General features: G+C 41.5%; 1 protein-coding gene across 1 annotated transcript in view; it reads right to left on the bottom strand.

The window, feature by feature from the left end:
• FAT4 (FAT atypical cadherin 4) overlaps positions 1-22,576 on the bottom strand; it is a 222,443-nt gene that overhangs the window by 101,205 nt on the left and 98,662 nt on the right. The window lies entirely within an intron of this gene.

Below are 22,576 nucleotides of genomic sequence, written 5' to 3'. Positions count from 1 at the left end.
GAAGGAAAAATTCCCTTGCATTTTACATCCAACAGCATTCTGTTCTGCGCATCCCCCCCCAAGATTCTCTTATAATTGCAAGCACAAATTCCTCACTCCCTGCCTATTCACATCTAAACAAATATTATTTTAATATGTTGTGTTTATATACTTCACAAATATTAATGGTAGTGTCTGAAAGATTGGCCAAGGTTATTTACTCATTGTTCTATGTAAGTAAGATTGTTTAGTTCTCACAGGATTGCTGATGCTGAAATTCAAAGTTTTAGGGCTTGATTTTTCCACTATTCACTGGGTACTGCTTGCTAAGGTTCCGATAAAGAAAGAGAGGACAACAGCTGTTTTATATCTATAGTGAAAGTAAATGCTTCCCACAGGGCTCAAAACATTAAGTGGTCACCAGAATCTGAAGACCACCAAGCAGAAAACTGAGTACCTGGGGCAGGACTGTCTTTATTGTCTTTTTTACAAACAGGGAAAGGTAGATAGGTAAGCTAGACAGAAAGAGAAACAAAGAAATCGATAACTTAAAAGAAAAAGCAGATATGAAGAATAACTGTACTTTAGTACCTCCCTTTCCCATTGCCCACAAGGGATTTCCCCACACTTGATTGAGAACATATGGCTTAACCTGGTCTGGGTATAACCAGTGCAGACATTTGTAGTAGTTTCTACGAGCTCTAGTCAACTACTAGAATTTCTTCTTACACTCTGCTATCACCTAACACGAAGGCAACCAATGGCAGAATGTTTTATTTGATCAGGAGAATGAGCACCTCAATGGTAGGAGTTTGGTTCTGTGAGGAATAAATAGTTTTTGCCAATATACCCAGGGGCACCAGAATGGGGGGGTGGGAGGCTTACTGGCTGTAAGGGCAAGTGACGGGAGGAGAGGCAGTGGCGAGTGAACGGGGCGTGGGGCCTCAGAAGAAGGGAAAGTGTAGGGGTGGGATCTCGGGAGAAGCCCATGGTTCAGGCACCAGTGGACTCCCCACTTTTACGGAGCTTCTGCCGTTCCTTAATCTACCCCATGCTCTGTATCTATCTGTGGCCTTAAGGTCACTTAATCTGAACAAGAGTCTTTCCAACTCGGTTCATCTGTATTTATCTGATCTTGTTTCTTATTGTGTCTCTCCCCAACCTTACCTCTACGTCAGTTTCAACTGCCTAATTGTCCATTCCACCCATAAATACCTTCATGCATACATGTCACTGGCAAATTTCAATTTTCAAAACTGTAACCGTAGGTTTTTGAAAAAAAAACTCAGAAAACTATCTAAGGACCTCATTCTACAGGGTGCTGAGAGCAATCAGTTCCCATTAGCTTCAATGAAGTAAGGATACTCCGTTCCTCAGTGGACTGGGCCCTGTATAAGCAAACTACTTTTGTTTTTAAACACTTGTTTATGTATGGTTTAGAATTTTTAAAATCTTGTTTGAAAGCTTGTTTATAATAATTCTTAGAAAGTCTGAAGTTTAAAAATTATTTTATTCACCAGTATTTGTTTGCTTTCAGATCCGTGCACACAGTGGTTTGTTATTGTAGGGTTGTTCATGAGTGTTGGGCTGCTGGCATTTTTGTATGTAATTACAGAAGAGAACTGAGTCATTTTTATTACTAATAATAAACATTGCATGAACACTGTAGGGAAGCACTTGTTAAAAGTGTAGGTCAAATGTGGGACCTGTCAGCTTTGAGTGCCTTTTATAGAAGGCCATAATTAATTAATTTAGATTAAATTTAATTTCTTTGTATATTTATTACCAGCATTGTATAGATATCTCCCAGGATGAGATCTCAGATGCCAAACCTCTACGTGGAAGCTTTTGTTGCCAGATTTAAACCTCTGAAAATAAGAGTTTGTAATAAATCTTTAATATGCTGACCCAACACTAATTATAGTGTCACAAACAATGACTCTAATTAAACAGCCAGAGAGATTCATTTTCAAAGAATTAAATTGTCTGAGAGGTTCATTTTCAAAGAGATTGAGGCAGTATTATGACAATTACTCACAGAATGAGAAGGGAGTTAGTAAGAAATGGAAAATGAAGGATTGTTATATTTTATACCTGCCAGTCAAGTCATGAAGTGGCACAGGTGAAGCATGCTGTTGTTCTACTGAAACTATTAAATTTCACCAGCTATCGCTTGAAGGTACGGCAGCTTTGCAATTTATTTATTAATGCTACATATATCATGCACGGCTAATGTTTCAGCTGCAGGTGACATTTCACCACCAGAAAACATTTTCACAGTAAGTGATTGTCCTTTGTAATATCAAAAATGTTTGTCAACTTTTGGCTGTCTTCTGGCTAATGACTTTGCATTGTAGAGATCCCTGATCCCAATATAGCTATTATCTACACAACATGCAATACCAAGTGGGAGGGAACACAAATAGTTAGAGTTGTGGGGAACAAAGTTAATTAATACAAGGACAGATCAGCTCACTGGCATTCAGGATTATTAAAAAGAAGGGACATAAGATCAATAAGTCATTCTGGATCTTATCCTGAAAATTCAGTGGAACAAATAAATAGAACAGCCATATTTCATACTGACACAGCAGACGTGACAAAGCAGTGGACGTATTGTTCCTTGACTTTAGCAAAGCTTTTGACACGGTCTCCCACAGTATTCTTGCCAGCAAGTTAAAGAAGTATGGGCTGGATGAATAGACTATAAGGTGGATAGAAAGTTGGCTAGATTGTCGGGCTCAACGGGTAGTGATCAATGGCTCCATGTCTAGTTGGCAGCCAGTATCAAGTGGAGTGCCCCAAGGGTCGGTCCTCAGGCCGATTTTGTTCAATATCTTCATAAATGATCTGGAGGATGGTGTGAATTGCACCCTCAGCAAGTTTGCAGATGACACTAAACTGGGTAGATACGCTGGAGGGTAGGGATAGGATACAGAGGACCCTAGACAAATTAGAGGATTGGGCCAAAAGAAATCTGATGAGGTTCAACAAGGACAAGTGCAGAGTCCTGCACTTAGGACGGAAGAATCCCATGCACCGCTACAGACTAGGGACCGAATGGCTCGGCAGCAGTTCTGCGGAAAAGGACATAGGGGTTACAGTGGACGAGAAGCTGGATATGAGTCAACAGTGTGCCCTTGTTGCCAAGAAGGCCAATGGCATTTTGGGATGTATATGTAGAAGCATTGCCAGCAGATCGAGGGACGTGATCGTTCCCCTCTATGTGGCATTGGTGAGGCCCCATCTGGAGTACTGTGTCCAGTTTTGGGCCCCACACTACAAGAAGGATGTGAAAAAAACTGGAAAACGTCCAGCAGAGGGCAACAAAAATGATTAGGGGACTGGAACACATGACTTATGAGGAGAGGCTGAGGGAACTGGGATTGTTTAGTCTGCAGAAGAGAAGAATGAGGGGGGATTTGATAGCTGCTTTCAACTACCTGAAAGGGGGTTCCAAAGAGGATGGATCGAGACTGTTCTCAGTGATAGCAGATGACAGGACAAGGAGTAATGGTCTCAAGTTGCAGTGGGGGAGGTTTAGGTTGGACATTAGGAAAAACTTTTTCACTAGGAGGGTGGTGAAACACTGGAATGCGTTACCTAGGGAGGTGGTGGAATCTCCTTCCTTAGATATTTTTAAGCTCAGGCTTGACAAAGCGCTTGCTGGGATGATTTAGTTGGGGATTGGTCCTGCTTTGAGCAGTGGGTTGGACTAGATGACCTCCTGAGGTCCCTTCCAATCCTGATATTCTATGATTCTAAAATGCAGGAACAGAGCTAGCTCACAATGAAACAAAAAGGTCAATGCAATATTTTTAGATGTGATTGTAATAGCAATATTATGATGTTTTTATCTGCGGTCTACCAAGACTGATATACTGGGTCTATCTTTATGATTTATTTGTGGGTATTCCTAATTAGCCAGCCCTGTAGACAGTTGTAGTAGAAATTAAAGGTAACTAACAAGCACTAGCCTACACACAGGACGGCAAACTGAAAGAACATTGGCATATGCCCATTAAAACTGATGTCACTGAAGCAAGGTACCTAAGAGAAGAACAGAAACTATTATTTCCTCACACACGCTCCCCACAACACCAGCTCTCAGTTGCTTTGTTCTATACCTTAGGGCTCATTTAATAAAAAATACATTCAAATAGTATTTCTGCCTGTATTGGTCCTTAAGAGCTAGTACTTAGTCTTCTATTTGGAGCTACTGGGAAATATAGCAAGGGGGCGTGGCCTCCCTCAGAGACAGATGTTGGGATAACTGGAAGCTCCCCCCCCCCCCCCCCGGTGGGCAGCTGGGACAGGAACTGGAAGTATAAAAGGCCAGCCCTCCAGCTCAGTTGGAGAGGAGCAGGACATCCCTCACCCACTGCTGGAGCTCAGACCTGACAGCAACTGCTGCAGCGCCCGAGATGTGTAGGGACTGCCAGAGCGGCCGGTTGCCCGAGACATCGAGGAGTTGCTGGGGCTGCCATTAGCTGTTTACCCCAGCGAGATGGATGACGACCCAGGGACCCCCCCATCGAACGGGAGTGTAGAAGGTAGCCAGGAGTTGCGGCCGGATTTCTCTGCTGACCCAATGGCAGACCACTCTGCCACTGTTAGGATCCTGGTCTGGGATTCAGCAGAGTCGTTTGGGCCTGTGTCCTTCTACCCCTGCTACCTCACCCCGGGGTGGCAGCCTACCCACCACAGGGCAAGAGGCCTGCATTTGTTGGCAGTCCGCCAGAGCCAGAGCCCCCGACTGTTTGCTGCCCTGCCCTGTTTGAGGGCCTGGGCTGAGAGGCTCACTATTGCTCTGTCCTGAGTACAGGCCGGAGCTTTCTGACTTTGCTGCCCCACCCTGTTTGAAGGCCGGAATAATAGACTTGTTACTGCACTATCCTGACTATAGGCCACAGTCTCCTGACTTCGCTGCCCTGCCCTGCCCTGCCCGAGGGCCAGGGCTAATAGACTCATTATTCTTCTGACCTAAATACCAGCCAGAGCCACCTAACTGCTTGCTGCATCGCCCTGCCGGAGCACTGGGGATTATGGACACTGCTGCTTAACCCTGACTGAAAGCTAGAGCCCCCGAACTGTTCAGTGCCCTGTCTGCTTGGACGACCGGGGCTCCTAGACTCATTATTGGCTTATCCCGCTGAGTGGCAGAGACCCCGATGCATATTCCCGCTAAACTGTGCTCTTCCAGAGGACTTGTAGCGAGGGGGTGTGGCCTCCCTACCAGATGGACGGAGGGACAGCTGCGACCACCTTACAGGAAATTAACAACTATTTAGGAGATACAAAATGAACGTAATAGATTAAATATTTTCACAAGCTGCCGCATGAGGACAGACGCTCATTGGGCAGTTGTGCCCACCAACTTTTTATAGTGTCCCAGTTTGAAGAGGTATGGGTAGTTCAGTGAATGACTTCAGTATTTATTATTTATACATTTATTGAGGAGATGGAGGGCAGGGAGGAAATACCATTCCAGATCAAATATCTAAGCCAATACGTATCCTTCCTGAATAAACTACTTTTCCCTTTCCTAGATATTCACCAACTTATATTTGCTGAAAATGATCTTCCAGGTTTTATGATCTACCTCACAGGTTCCCCAAATATTAGATTTGTATCATGGTTACCTGTGTCACAAGCTGCCTATTCACAACAAAATAAAATCCCAATTCTGGAATCTTTGGGTGAAATCTTGGTCCCACTGAAGTCTATGCAAAACTTGCATTGCTTTCAGTGGGGCCAGGATGACAACCCCTGTGGACCTTAGCATCCCATTTATTTCAACAAGAGGTTTAGTGTACAAGGATTGCAATACAGAGTCATAATACCAGAACCAAAACTTGTTATTGTCAGTTGACTAAGAACTTGAATAGATTACTATGGGAGTAGGGGACGAAAAAGAATAGCCCGATTGATCTCTACTTTTCCATAACACTTTCCTCCTCACAAATGCACAGCCATTTCTTGCAAAACACTTAAAATCCAAGTATGTCTTTAGGATTCTGGAGAATGAGGTTTGTTTTCTTATTATGCAACATATCTGTTCTTAAGACAATACAATAATATCATAGTTCGGGCCTCATGCAAATATGTTTACTTGTTTAGTCCGTTGAACTCAATGGTACTATTCACATAAGTAAGGGCTGCATGATTAAGAAAACATATTTATTAGAAAAGAAATCAGTAACAACAAAAAATCTGTTAGTTAAACTACTGAGTTCAACTAACAGGATAAACTGCACCCTCTACACTTGTAATTAACAATTTCCACAGACTCAAGACTTGTTAACATTCTTACACTAATGCAAGAAACCTGCTCCTACAGCAGAATTTTCATCTATCCTCAAAATCTCCATGCCAGTCTGATTGCTATGACAGCCTATGGCTTTGGATACTTTCAAAGCAGGGGAAATATTAATTAACTTGAACTAGTTCGGATTATTATTTACTGTTCTAATTAATATCTTATGTTTTTTCTATAAACAAATCCACATTACATTATGCCTTGGGGGAATAAGTAAATTTAAGTTTGCTAGAATGAGGTAAGACAGCATTCAGTTCAAATTTACTTTCCTTGCTTTGTTTTTGTTGTTGTTGTTGGGGTTTTTTAAATACAAATCTGAGAGTAAGAGTTCTTTTCTCCAGCCAAACAACTTCAGGTCTAATTACACATAAATAATCAAACTGAGAGCTTACTTCACAAAGCAGTCAATCAGACACTATTTAAATAAGTAATCAGTTAAGGGTTGAATCTGAACTCATTGAAGTCAGTAGCAAAACTCCCATTGAATTCAGTGGTTCGGAATGAGGCCTTTACTCAGAACAAAGCATGAAATGCCGCCTTTCTGGTTAAACTGTGTTGTTTCTCAGGAAAGCACATTTCTTCCCAAGCTACCAGTTGCAAGAGTGAAGGCTACAGCAAGCTTTAACTTCCTCTGTAATGATGCTTCCTAAGCAGGGCTGGCCTTACCATGAGGCGAACTGAGGCGACAGCTTCAGGTGGCAGACTGGGGGTGGGGCGCCACTAGGACCCAGAGTGTAGAAAATTGTGTCTGCTGCTGGGGCATACGTATTCTCTCTGCTCGAGATGCACAGAGATGGTGGAGTGCTGTGCTGGAGGAAGGAGGGCACAAGAGACATAACAGGAGGCAGGCAGGAGAAAAGGTGAGTGGGAATAACAAAAAAGCAGCAGGAGCTGTAGGGAGAGAGAGGAGAGAGCCTCTTATGTAGCTCTCTAGTACCCCCAGGAGCCTGGACTGATTAACACCAGCTTCTCAGTGAGCTTCCCATTTCCTGCTGCTTCCCTGAACTGACTTGAGGAGAACAGGCAGTCAACTGAAGGAACAGGAGCCATATGACACTGATATCTTCCCTCAAACTCAGGCCCTGCTACCAGCCTGCTTATTTGTCCCCTTTAATTGAGTTTGAGAGCCACTATAGCTGGCACAGAACAGCAGTCATGAGTGAAAGAAGGGCAGCATGCAAAAAAAGAAAGAAAGCAAAGGAAGCTTTTCTATCTAAGCAGGAAGGAGCTCTCCTAAGATACATAGACACAAATGTTCACAGTGAACCTTCCGGCCCCAGTGAGGATGTGAGTGGTGAGAAGATGCCTGATCTTCCAGTTAGTCAGAGTGCAGGTGACCTGGCAGAGACTGCAGTATCCATATCTCCATCTCAAATGGATGTAACCATGCACATTCCTGAAGAAAAGTGTAGATCAGAGAAGAGTGTGGTGGAGGCACAAGAAACAGCTGCTGCTGAGTTTAGTTCCTTAAGTCTAGATGATCCAGGACTGTGGACCCACTTGAGCAGTAGCCTGAGGGACTTCCTTGTACTGCATGGGCCACAGCAAGTGAAAAACTTCATGTTCCCCAAAGACAATGAAAATAGAAGTTTCCATCCAACACATTACTGGCGTGAAATCCCCAATGGTGACAAAATAGAGAGGCCATGGATTATGTACTCAAAAACCCAGAATGCTGCATACTATTTTTGTTGCAAACTCTTCCAGACTAATGTTCCAGCCACATTGGGTTCCACACGATCAAAGGACTGGAAAAATCTGGCATGCCATGAGAAGGCAGCAAATCACCAGAGAGCATTTCATAGGTGGAAAGAGCTTGAGATGAGACTAAGTTTAAAGGCCACCACAGATGATCAGCATCAAGAGAAAATTGCATCAGAGTCTCTTTACTGGTAAAATGTTCTGAAAAGGCTTATTGCCATTGTGAGAATGCTTGCTACCCAAAACCTAGCACTGCCTGGCACTTCAGATCAGCTGTATGTGCCAAACAATGGAAACTTCCTTAAAATTTGTGGAGCTGATGGCTGAGTTTGATGCTGGACTCCAGGAGCATATAAGAAGAGTCACCACCCAAGAAATGTATACCCACCACTACCTTGGAAAAACAATTCAAAATGAGACCATACAGTTACTGGCAACAAAAGTCAAACAGAAGATTGTTGCAGATCTGAAGTCAGCAAGATATTACTCAGTTATTCTGGATTACACACCTGACATCAGCCATTCGGAACAAATGACTTTAATGGTGCATTTTGTAACAACAACAGAACCTAGTGAAAATGTCCCTGCAATGGTGACTGTCAGAGAGCATTTTCTAGAATTTATTGGCATTGATGATACTACAGGAGCTGGTATGACAAATGTGCTTCTTAAAAAGCTGAAAGATACGGGAATTGCGAGAGCTGACATGGGAGGTCAGGGCTACGATAATGGTGCCAACAAGAGAGGAAAGACAAGAGGAGTGCAGACACAGATCCGAGAGTTAAACCCTCGAGCTTATTTTGTCCCATGCAGTTCTCATTCATTGAACTTGGTGGGCAGTGATGCAGCATCAGCTTCTAGTGAGGCTGCTGAATTTTTTAATGCAATTCAGAGTATCTATGTATTTTTCTCTGCATCAACTCATCGATGGCAAATTTTGAAGCAACATCTGGGAACATCCTCTCTGACACTGAAACCACTGAGTGCCACACTATGGGAAAGTCAAGTGGAGGCGATTAAAGCCTATCAAACACCAAACTGGGAAGATAAATGATGCCATAGTTGCCATTATGGAGGATAATGCTATGACAGGAACTGTTTGTGGGAGAACAGTGGCAGAGGGAAATGGAATCACCAGAAACACACATAACTTCAAATTTCTGTGCGGCTTAGTGTTGTGGCATGACATATTGTTTGAAATAAATGTTGTAAGCAAGAGACTCCAAGGTGTTGACCTTGATATATCTGGAGCAATGGAACAACTGGACAAAGCAAAGTCATACCTACAGTCTTACTGGTCAGATGAGGGATTTCAGAACATTCTGAAGAGTGCACAGAAGTTGGCAGAGGAACTTCACACTGAAGCTATTTTCCCACCCATTCGAGAACACGAGTCACTGAAGAAGACAACATTTTGATTACGAGGCATGGGATAATCCCATAAGAGACCCCAAACAATAATTCAAAGTTGAAATCCAGGTGCTAGATTGTGCAATACAGTCAGTTGAAGAACGTTTCATGCAGCTCAAGGAACACAGCAGTATATTTGGGATGTTGTATGATATTCCAAAACTCCTCACTATACCTGAAGAAGACCTACACCAGCAATGCAAGGCCCTAGATACAGTGTTGACACAGGAAGACATGCGCGATATTGATGCAAGTGATTTAGGTGATCAACTGAATACATTTCAGCAGGATCAACTCTAAAGGCTCTTCTGGAATATATGTGCACAAATAAGATGACCACCCTCTTTCCAAATACTTTTGTTGCTCTGCGCATACTTCTAACACTTCCTGTAACAGTTGCTAGTGGAGAATACAGCTTCTCCAAGCTGAAGTTAATAAAAACACCTCTATGCTCCACAATGACACAGGAGAGGCTGGTCGGTCTTGCAATCATCTCAATAGACCATGAGCTGGCCCAGACTGTGGACCTTCAGCAAGAAGCAGTTCAAATCTTTGCAATCAAGAAGGCACGGAAAGCACCATTTTGATTATTCAAACAGATAAAAATGCCAGTGTTTACTATGCAGACAAAAAAAGTTACATTTGCTGTTCAGGCGTGTGAAAGTTAAGTGTTACTTAAAATTTTTGAACAAGGCATTTTAAGTTGTTAATTCTCCTTTATTGGGGTAGGTAGCAGAGCAGTCCCATGAGAGGAGTAGAACAGGAAGAAGGCAGAATTGAGACCTTTCAAAGTTTTGGCCCAAGCGGGGGGCATAGGGGCGTCATTTGAACTCCCCGCCTCAGGTGCCAAAATGTTGTGGGCCGGCCCTATTCCTAAGCAGCAATAATGTCTCACTTGCTGTATGACTGTGTCATTCACTGGAATGTTGCATGTCTTTCCAGAATTCCGGCACACTGCCATAGTTTTTGTTTTATGCACATTCAACTGTAGACCATATTGTTTGCCATACTCCTCTACAATCACCACAACTTTTCTATTCAGAGTAGGGGCAATTTTTTCCTATGAGGGTTAGGGTTGCCAGGCATCCAGTTTTTGATCGGACCGCCCGGTTGAAAAGGGACCCTGGCGGCTCTGGTCAGCACTGCTGACTGGGCTGTTAAAAGTCCAGTTGGTTGCCCACAGCAGGGCAGGCAAGGTGCCTGCCAGGCACCGCATGGCTTGCAGGAAGCTGCCAGCATCTTCCTCTGGCTTCTAGGTGAGGGGGCAGCCACAGGGATTCCATGCACTGTCCCTGCTCCAAGCGCCGGCTCTGCAGTTCCCATTGGCCAGGAAATACGGCCAATGGGAGCTGCAGGGGTGGCACCTGCAGGCAGGCGCGGCATCTGCAGGCAGGCGCGGCACCTGCAGGCAGGTGCAGTGTGCAGATCCACCTGGCCGTGCCTTTGCCTAGTTACCTGAGGAACATGTCACTGCTTCCGGGAGCCACCTGAGATGAACACCGCCTGGAGCTCGTACTCCGCACTCCCTCCTGTACCCCAAACTCCACATCTCCAGCCCCATCCCAGAGCCCACACCCCCAGGCAGAGCCTTCACCCTCTCCCGCACCCCTGCCCCAGCCCAGAGCCCCCTCCTGCACCTTGAACTCCTCATTTCTGGCCCCAGCCCAGAGCCCATACCACCTCCCATACCCCAACCTCCTGCCAAAGCATAGAGCCCCCTCCTGCACCCCAAACCCTCATCTCCCAGAGCCCACACCCCCAGCTGGAGCCCTTACCCCCCTTTGTACCCCAACCCAGTGAAAATGAGTGAGTGAGCGAGGGTGGGGGAAAGTGACCGATGGAGGGAGGGGGATGGAGTGAGCAGGGGTGGGTCTCAGAAAAGGGGTGGGATGGGTGTGACCTCGGTGAAAGGACGGGGCAGGGGCGGGGCAAGGGTGATCAGTTTTCTGCAAATAGAAAGTTGGCAATCCTAATGAGGGTACATAGAGAGAACAGTCTTCTTGGGCCTCCTGAACACTCATGCAAACGCAGAGAGAATATGAACTGGGTGAGTGACCCGCCCACGCTCACATGGTTCTCAGCACTGAATCAGAGTTTAAAATATTTTATTTTGTCCCTCTGTCACTGATCCTGCCAGGCTTTCACAAGAGGAAATCCAACTTTCTTCAAAGGCAGTCACACATAAAGAGGTCTTGCAGGATCAAGCCCTAAGTAGATTTATTCTTCATGCAATTTTTTTTTTAAGCTATTTGTAAGGGGCAGGGAAAGTGTCAACTAAAGTGGCTTACCAGACAAAAGCCAGATAATATTAACTGAAAAAGATGAGTGTCCAATTTATATACATTATATACACTCAATTAACCTGTCTTCATATCTCCGTGATATAATCTACTGAATTATTAAATGGCTGCTGGAAAGTCACGTTTTACATTTTTAGTCCAAAAGAACCCCCACCTCCAGCAACAAACAAAACCCTAGACAATTACTGCTGAATGGGCTAGACAAATTCCATGCTCAACTTAAAATGAGTCATTTCAGTTCTGGAATAAAATTATTTTAGTGACCTAACCTACAGGGTTTATGAGCTACAAAGGTATGTAAAGTAAAGCAGAGATGCTTTCATCCAATCGCATTTGGAGGAAATGTGCCAGATTCTACCCTTACATAGACTGGATTTGGATGGAATATGGTCCTGTGTGTTTAAGTCTCCATAGGCCCATTATTTATTAAGCTTGATTTAGAGGTGAGGGAGGAGATTTAAAAGGTACAAAGTGAGAAACAATACATTTTTTCCCACCAAACTTTCCAACTGTCCAATGAAAACTGGGAAACAAAAATGCCACAAAATGCTGAGCTAGTTCACGTGGCAGCAGCTATAGTTTGCTTGGCAGCAGAAAAAATATGCAATAACCCTTCCTACCAACCACCACGTCCATTTGTGTTCTTGATCAGAATCCTATGGAGAGAATATGATCGAAGAAGAAAGGAATCCCCAAACGTCTTGTTACGTGTCCAATATTTCTTCTTTTATTAAAGATCAAACAAAGTGGAAAGCTAATTTGTGGAAAGGCAACTGATTTTCTTCTCTTAATTTATATATTGTTGCATCATGCTTTCTTTTTTCCATTTGCCGCAGTCATATTCTCTGGAAGTCTCATGAGATACCATCTAATCTAAAGATAGTATATCACGCACTGCTGTAATTGTTAGCAGAGGGCTCTTGTTTAAGCCTAGAGTTTTATAATGTATGACAGAAAACTCAAGCCTTTTCTCCTTTCTATATAACAGACAGTTCTGGCCCATAATCTGAAAAGTTTTCAGTATGACAAGAAGTAAAGATATTTCCAATCTTCAAATCTCCATAGAAATGCTAAATCAGAAAACAGAAGGCTAAATTTTGTTCCATTACACTGATCGGTCTCAGAGCAGAATTTGGCCAGGAATATTTATTTCCTTCCTATCTCCATCTCTTTGGCATTTTTGTACTTGCAACAAACTATGGTTGCCCAATACTGCAAATACTTATGCACGTATGTAACTTTATTCATAAGCAATCTGAGGGATTACTCACATGAGTGAAGTTACACACACTCTAAGTGTCTGCAGAATCGGAGTTTATGTATTTCCACTAAACTGTGATTTCACAAATATGACATTGACATAGCATCCAGATGCTAGAGAGAAGTAGCAGGTGCATCTTGATAGCTCCACCCAGGTATTAAGGGGGGTTAGAGCAAGTCTTGGTTGCAGAGGGAACCAGGGTCTGCATCAGAGGACCAGTATGGAAAATCCTAGAAACAGCCAAGTTTGGAGAGAAAAATATAGCCTTATGTTTATTATTTTAATTATCCGTGATGCCAGGACCTGGGAAGGTGGTAAACTTGACCTGCAGGGCATGTATGTTTACAATTTTCAGAACAGGGTGGGAAGTCCACCTGCTTCTCATAATAGGCCTGGGAACAAGGTAAAAGTTAATATTTTAATAAGGAAAGAGATGAGTTGATTAACGCATCTGAATATTCAATTTTCTACAACACAAAGTCCTAGGCAGAGCATTAAGAATCACAACAGATTATTCTGCTGTGGGCCAGCAGGCTTTTTTAGACATAAAACTACGGCTGCTAAGAATCCCACTTGTAAACAGGTTGCGGTTATGCTGTGGGGCAAACTATACTATAGGCCAGTAGTTAGGCACTCAACTGAAAAGTGGCTGTTCCATGTTCCAGATACTTGAACATGGATCATCCATTTTTCAGCTGAGTACCCTACTTACTGGCCTATAATAGGGTAATTCTATCCTATAATAGGGTAACTCTTCTCTGGCCCGAATAATATTTAATCAGTCAATTATTTAATTAGAGTGGAACAACTTCAATAGGAGAAACTGAGGATGATCCCCATCAGAATATCCCATAGCCCCATGGAGACAACTCCCTTGTAGATCCAGCCCTAAGTGCCTAAATCTCACTGAACGTCAATGGGACTTAGGCTCCTCATTTGCCAAGAACCTTTGCAAATTTTATCCTCTATGAGTGTGTTCTGGTCTTGCAGGACGTTAGCAGTTATAGCTCACTTACTGTTGCAAATAACCACAAAACGAAAGATAGGCGGCTGGAAACGTGTCCAGTTTATGACATGTTTTTCCTCCTATTGAGAGGGCATACACTGCCTTTGATCCTCAGTCCTTAAAGCTTTAGAAATTATATGATTCAATGTTCTGTCAACAGAGTGCATTTCCCCCAGGAAATAACTGGCACAATATCACACTTCATGTGATTCAGAAGTTAAAAAAATAACAGCTTGTGTAGTAGATTCTATCCTTAGGTCCTAATTTTAGTGTTTTGGATGGGTTTTTTCCCTTAACACCACAAAATTGTTTTTTTCTTTACGCTTTTATACAGTAAAATACCATTTTAGTAAGGCAATTTGACTTTCTACAGTTGCATCATTTATAGGAAGAAACAGTATTTTCTAAAAAAACATCCACAGATCACACTGCTTTCCAAATCCACAGGTTTAACTGACTGGTCACAAGAAGTAATAAAAATTAGAATTAAAATCACCTTCACTGCCATTCAATAGTTAAAAAGAAAAACACTTACTTTTTCTTGTACTTTTAAATAATGTCTGTTTCTAACCAATAATAATCTTAATACTGTGAAGAGAAGGTGCCATAATTTGTTTCTCTTCTTTTCTTTTCTTTTTAGGTAGCCACTGGGAATTACTCTGCCTGGAGTCTGGATTAAATGTTTCACTGCATCCAGAACACTTCATCATGTAGTATAGCCAAAATCTATTATGGTTTGCAAGTGACTCATACTTCAGCTATGAGAAGGCCATAATAAAGAACATTTTACATAAAAATGCCAAAAAAGTTGGTAATTTAATCTTGATTCCAAGTAGGCATGCAAGGTCTTTGAATCCAACATACGCTTGCTTATACAGACAATAAGGCATTGTCTGGAAATGTGTTACCTACTGTGGACACACCAAACTTTTTGCAAAATGAAGAGATTGTCCAGATGATACCAGTGTATGAAAAATAAATGTTCTGATGAGAGGTTTGCAAGTATTATTGTTAGTAAAAACTTGCAATATGATTTATCTGCTCACATTGTTAGGAATCCATCAGTCGTTGGACTAAGCATTTATTGAAATCAATGACATTTGGAAGCCAAGATATTAGTCAGTGAGTATGTGTCTGATCAATTTAATCCCTGTAGAAGTGTATAGAAACAGATGAATAAACATCACAGTATATACAGACATTAAATTCAGATGCTATTATTTGTACCACTTAATCCTAGAATGCAAACCATAAATAATCTTAGAAGCAGACAAAAATATCTTCTGATACACTGGTTAATGAAATGAACATTAGACCCAGGGATTCATCCAAACTGGTCAGTTCCAGTGTATACTTCCTGTCTGAAATTCCAAACAACGATGCACTCTGTGCTGCCCAAGCTTGCTTCTCTGATTTAAACAAACTCATTTATGTGTTTAGATACTCTGTCAATTCAGTTCATTCAAAGATTTATTGTGATGTTGTGTTAAGTACCCTGAGGCATGGGGAGGGGAGGTGTCAAATACATATCTAAGCCCCATTTCAGCTTCATTTTGGGAAACGGCAAGTAAAAGCAAACAATTAAGGCTGTTTGAACTACAAATTATCTATTACTCATGCATGTTACATGTATGCAGTCATGGGTGACTTTATTTCTCAAACAAAGGCGATTACTTCTATTAATCTTAAACCACAAAATGTCTCCCAACATTCAGCTGCATGTGTTCCTGGGACTTTAGTGTGTTCCTTACCCAGCAAAGAAATATGTATGAACAACAGGCAAAGCTGGAAACCAGCCAAGCCCTGAAAGAACAGCCAGTAGTGAGGACAAGATGAGGTTAGCTCCATTCTTGATAGTGAAATGCTTTCGAAAGCTCCCTGAGTGTGTGGCGACATAATAAAGAGTTGGGCTTTGTGAGCTTACTCAGTTGTTTGAAAAGTTAGAACTGAATAAGTATTTTTGAGAGGTAAAAAAAAAAAAATCATGTTGCCTTTCCAGCTTTTCCTGAAATCCATACTCTTTGAGTAATTATTTAAGTGCTATATAATTTACTGCTCTTTTTAGGAAGGTGCAGTCTCTGATATAACTGAGGAATTAAAGACTGAGTTAAAGAATGTAATAGACAACCACAGAAATTTAAGAAACCTCTGGCATATGAATTTCAAGACACACCAAAACAAGCACAATGGTATATACATGGGGAACAGAAATAATCCCATTTACCAGCAAATGAAAGATAAAGATCAAAGTAAAATGAATAGTACAAGGAATAAAAAAGTTAACTAACTGTCACAAATGGGTTATTTTCCTCTCCAGCAGAAGGAGAAACATAATGAAATGCAGAATATTTCATCAGTATCGTTAAAAGAAAAAAATATGTATTTAGTTTTATTCCTAAAGGAAAAAACAAAACTTTTTTTTTCAAAAATAGTTAAGGTTGAAGTGTGTTTCACCAGAGTCCAGCTAGCACCCCAAAATATTACTCTTGCTTTAAACAAGTTCTTCATCTGAAAACAAAAGTTGAGAAGTCTAGAAATGATCAGTAAAGGGATGAAGCCAGATCCTAGTTTTATAATTTTTATCAGTCACTCACCTCACATGACCTCCACCATCCATCCAACCTCAGTTTTGGACCCCAACCATTTGCAAAAATATACGCTAAGTGTTAAACAAATTACTAAAGACTCTGTTGGAGCCCACTTTATGTGCCCATGTAGGGAATGAAGGGTGTTTAAGGCACTTCTTCAATCCCATTCTGTGCACACGACAGAACAGCTACTATGGAGAAGCTATGCCTCTTCTGCACTGGTGGGGAGGGATTGGCGGACAGGAGCATGGACTGGACAGATCCTTTGTTCTTTCCCACTCCACAGCGTGTCAGCCAGCACAACTAAACCAGTGTGGAGGGGAGAGTAAGCAGTGCTAGGTTTTGGCTCGGCAAAGCTTGTTTGCCCTCCAAAGTAAAGAGAAATCTTGGAATGAATTGTGACTCATTTTTCTGCACATGAATAAGAACTTCTGCTGACATGATGCATTAGTGTTGCCTGTAGTGTAGGTTATAGGTCACACAGTGCTTCTGTCAATCATTTAGGGACAGCTTGTGTCTGTATGGCACAGCCTGGAGTAAGGTTAACCAGGACCCGCACTGCCCAGAGGAAGCACTAAGGGGTATTCCACTTCAGTGAGTGCCTTTTGAGCTACTGGGTAGGCACAGGGACTGGTTTAATAGATATCAAGCTAGCAGGTTGTACAGGAGAACAGATGTATGACCCAGCATCCTCCATGCCCCTTTGGTACACTTTTGTGCCCCCAGAAAGGAGGGAGAAAACAGTCCCTGCATTCCACTAAGCACAAATGCTGTAATTCTGCTTGGCTCTTTGGGAGAGACCCTCTGTGCACTGCTTTCCATTGCACACTCATAAAATCTGGCTTTTAGCCAATGGCGGTCTTACCTCCACTGTGAAACTTTGAAAGCATCAGACTAATTTGATCTTGTAAGACATAGTTCATTCCCCTAGATAAATGTAGTGATTTCTTTATGAACACACATGAATTCTCCTGTAGCTAGCATTGCTTCTGGTCAAAAAAAGGCTCCTAGTCAGTTGCCAAACTGATACAAATGCCTGGCAAACACTTTCTTGTTTTGGGGGTAAAATACTGGAACTTTATGCATTTGGGAGCCATCTAGTTTATAACTTTGCATTTAATTAAATGAGGTGTATTGCCATTTAATAATATATGGATTGTGAAGGTAAGCACATTGCAGTCCACGCCAAAGACAAAAATCCACACAAAAAACCCCCTTGCAATTCAAGAATGGAAACGTCACACTTGTAAATTAAATAAATCATCCAATTAAATTCACAAGTATGATTTCACACTAATTACATCATATATTACCACTGGGCAGTAGAACAAGTTCACTACAGTAGTGAAGTAAAGACTGCACAAACAATAGGGTGAACCTAGTAGGAGTCACACAGAGAGTCGCAGCAAAATTATTGCCATGGTGATTTAAAAGATACCTTCTTATGGCTGGGAGGAAATTAAAAATAACGAGCTATGGGGCAGATTAAAGTCAGTGGAGTTGCTCTGGATTTACACAGGTGCAACTGAGACTGGAGTATAATTTAGAAAGTGGGGAGGAGAGGAAGAGCCTGAGCCCAATACAATAGAAGTGAGCAGATAAGATAAAGGGGTCACATGTAGAAAGAAATTGGCAGGATAGAATAAGCAGAGGAAAGGGAAAGACCAAGTGATAAAATAAAAAGAAAAATCCTGCACATCCCATTGACCTAGGACTTGGCTTTATATTGCAAAAACATCTAAGCTTGTCATTTGCTCCTTTGAAAATATACAAGAAAAACTGTTACGAATAAAAACCAGCTCCTTAAGGGACCCTTCAGTCAGCAGTAAACATGTAACCTGGATAGGAGTAGGGATGTAAATACTGTTTTAAAAGTTAACTGTTTAAACAATTTAAAATATATTGTTCAAATGGTTAATTGATTAAGTGGCTGGGGCTGCTCTATCCACTCCAGCCAGGCGGCAGAGCTGGGCCCACTCCAGCTGGGTGGCGCCGCTCTGGCCAGGTGGTGCAGCTAGGACTGGGTTTAATGGTTAAGGAGGGTTAACCAGTAAGACAAATGCTTACCGGTTAACCGGTGAACCTTGTACATCCCTAGATAGGAGAGAGGAACCCAGAATCTGCTAGGAACTTTTCTGCTGGGGAATGGAGGTGGGATATGCCCCCATCCTCTGCATTATGAGATGTTCTGCCCACAGAACCCTGCATTTCAGAGAGGCCAAGGTCAATTGTGTGAAAGGGCTGTCTGTGCCTCTGCACTTGACACCATTCTAGTACACTTGCAGTGGAGCTCCAGAGTGGCGCTGTCAGATTTACATTACAAAGGCAGTTCCACACTTCAGAAGCACAAATCAGTGGGAGTTGATGCAGCCTCAGACTGTTTTCCCCAGAAGTTTTACTGAGGACAGGATGAGCATACAGACAAATCATCAAACTCCACAGCCACAAGCCCACTTACTTCTGCTTCACTTCTCCAAATCTGCATAGCATCTTCTGTGGGGCAACCACTGTGTCAAACTTACCACAGGAAGGAGCATACCCACACACCAGATGCTGTGCATGGATGCTGAAAGGAGCACTATAAGAACCTGAATATACCAGTGAAACAAAGAATGCCTTACATTTTTATTTACTGAAGAATTGTTATTTTCTAAATTCTAATTTAGAAAATGTTTCAGTGGGACCGTTTTCTTTTTAGAGTCAAGAAATTTCTGTGTGGCTTTCACTCATAGGACAATAGGACTACACGCAAGAATATCTGCAGAATTGGGGACCCTGCAAGTATTTTTATATCCTTGTTTTAAGGAAGAGAGGCTACAGCTATCCTCACCCTTATAGTCCTAGTGGGAACTCTGATTACTATATTTTGTAACTGTAAATTGCACCATTCTGAAGTAGGTCAACATCAGATCCTGAGTTGCTTTTAGAGTAACAGCCGTGTTAGTCTGTATTCGCAAAAAGAAAAGGAGTACTTGTGGCACCTTAGAGACTAACCAATTTATTTGAGCATAAGCTTTCGTGAGCTACAGCTCACTTCATCGGATGCATACTGTGGAAAGTGTAGAAGATCTTATTATATACACATAAAGCATGAAAAAATACCTCCTCCCACCCCACTCTCCTGCTGGTAATAGCTTATCTAAAGTGATCACTCTCCTTACAATGTGTATGATAATCAAGTTGGGCCATTTCCAGCACAAATCCAGGTTTTCTCACCCCCCCCCCCTAAACTCACTCTCCTGCTGGTAATAGCTTATCTAAAGTGACCACTCTCCTTACATTGTGTATGATAATCAAGGTGGGCCATTTCCAGCACAAATCCAGGGTTTAACAAGAACGTCTGGGGGGGGGGGGCGGGGGTAGGAAAATACAAGGGGAAATAGGCTACCTTGCATAATGACTAAGCCACTCCCAGTCTCTATTCAAGCCTAAGTTAATTGTATCCAATTTGTGGGAGGAGGTATTTTTTCATGCTTTATGTGTATATAATAAGATCTTCTACACTTTCCACAGTATTCATCCGATGAAGTGAGCTGCAGCTCACGAAAGCTTACGCTCAAATAAATTGGTTAGTCTCTAAGGTGCCACAAGTACTCCTTTTCTTTTTGAGTTGCTTTTGAAATCTTTCAATACCTTCCTTACTTTCAAAGAAGTAATGACAATGCCACTAAAGAGAATATTTTTTGTAGTTCTCTCACATATAGAATTACGATAAACTATGCTGCTAACCCTTTGTTTTCCAAGCAAGATCAAGAAATACTGATAACACACAGACACTAAATTTATCCAACACCTGGCAGCCGGACCTTACTGTATTGTGCATAATGGCAAGAAGAAGCTCTTTTTTTTAAACAGTTATTTCAGCATTTACTTTACCATTGAAACAACATCTCTATGAATAAGTAAACAAGTGTTCTGTTTGGCTCTTCTGAAACAGAAACACGACTATGAAAACTGGGGCACCACATACAGGTCTGAGCAATATAGCCATAGTCCTTTAAGCCACAGAGGCAGAAGATGATGGTTCCACCTAAGATCCAGGCAGCCAAAATAAAGGTTATGGAGGTCCTGCTACTCCCCCAGAAGAGGAATAACACCTCTATGTTCAAAGTGAATTGAAAAGACATCTGGAAAAGTAGAGCTCATGTACATTAGGTCCCTGTAATCAACTCCTAGTTCTTGGCCTTCCCCTTCTCCACCCTCACCCCCAGAGCTTTCCACACACACCTCAAGGGCCTTGCAGACCATGGGCAACCTTAGCTATGAATGACTGTATGTTTGGGAAATCTGAACAGTTGAGTTTTTATAACAGTCCCTGAAAATGGAACCATTTTTTCCTTCCAACAATATTTAAAGGGAGAGAAGCAGTCTCCTTACCTTTGCTTTCCTTTCTAACCCCGTATTATCAGGCTACCTCCATCTGTTTTTTTTCTCCTTGTATCACCTCATGGAAATAAAGCAATCCACCTCAAGAAGCGCAATACCTTCAGGCTTTGACTCCTTTAAAACCTTTGAATAATGATTGAAGACTTTGAAGAACTCACTTAGCTCAACAAAGCCCAATTGCTTGATTGACATGCCCATTACCACAACATACAGATTTATAAAAACTTATGGGAAGATTTTTAGTGATGCCAAGAGTCCACAAATCAATGGGACTGTGTTCTTTTACACTGCTGAAAATCATGATGAATATTCAAATATGATTGAAAAACAAATCTGAAAAATATTATATGAAATTTAAATATCGCAAGGAACAACCAGGCTAAAAGAGAAATATACTTTTCCATGTTTACAACATGGAATACACGAAAGCACAATCAACTTCTTCAAAATTATCCTTTGTTTTGCTTTTTCATTCTACATGAGTGATACTGAAGTTTATGTTTGTGTAGGTTACAAGTCCCCAGAGAGTTGAGTATTATTATTCCCAAACGATTTCATAGGTAAAACAACAAGTGTCAATCTTGGTTATTTTTAACTGAACCAAGAAGTTCTTAATGTTGGGTGTAGTAGCCAGGGTCGACTGAACAATATCATACAGAACTAATTAGATGATAGTTCACTATGTCATATTTATATAAAATATAAAGAACTGAAATTACTTTTAAGACAAAACTGAGATTTTTACAGTAAACTGATACATGGTACTACATTATATGGTATATGGACAAGGTTAAAGGTTAGGCTGCAATCCATACATAAAGATATCAGCTACTATGAAACTCTTCATAATAAAAAGATTACAATCAGCAACCTGGACATCATAAAGAGACAGAACCTCAGCATTAGTTAATTATACTGGAAACCATGATATAACAGTAAAACTGCTTAGTCCTTTTCTCAACATAAAGTAGAAATTTCCTATGTAAAAATGCCATACCAACTGTGAAACATAATAGCCACTATTGCCCTTTGCAGCAGTCATCAACCAACAGTAGCAAAATTCAAGTTAGTGTCAACATTTGAAAGAAAACAAAAGAACTGTAACTGAAGAACTACTGTGAGAAATGAATTCTGAGGATTTTTAAAAAACCCTCTGCTAGTTAATGTTAATGCTGGCAAGCAAGTCGACACACAGCTTTATACTGAACATTTGACCATAGGCCACTTGCGTCTCTGAGACATATATGTTAGTATATTTTAAACTGCTTTCTTTCTTTAATTTCATGTAACTTGATGGGAACTGGACATGGGTAATACTTTGTTTTAAAATGTTCTGTCACTGAAGAGGTAGAGTCAGACATATAGGGAAATACACAAAGCATTTTATGTAAACAAACACATTGTTTGAATAATAACTATGTATGCTAATAGTATGCCTCAGAAGCTGAGTAACCTCTGAATTTCTGCATTTATATAATGCCTTCCATCAAAAATTCTTAATTAATAAATTTAGTCTCACAATATTAAGATTACTATTAGGATCATAATTTAGATAAGTAAATGAGGCCTGGGGAAATTAGGTTGCATGCCCAGTGTCACAAAAAGTCTGCAGCACAGCTTGTTATA

The sequence above is a fragment of the Chelonia mydas genome, chromosome 4, assembly GCF_015237465.2.
Source record: "Chelonia mydas isolate rCheMyd1 chromosome 4, rCheMyd1.pri.v2, whole genome shotgun sequence".
NCBI lineage: Eukaryota > Metazoa > Chordata > Testudines > Cheloniidae > Chelonia > Chelonia mydas.
Note: the sequence above shows the minus strand (reverse complement) of the source record. Positions and strands in the feature narration are given on the sequence as shown.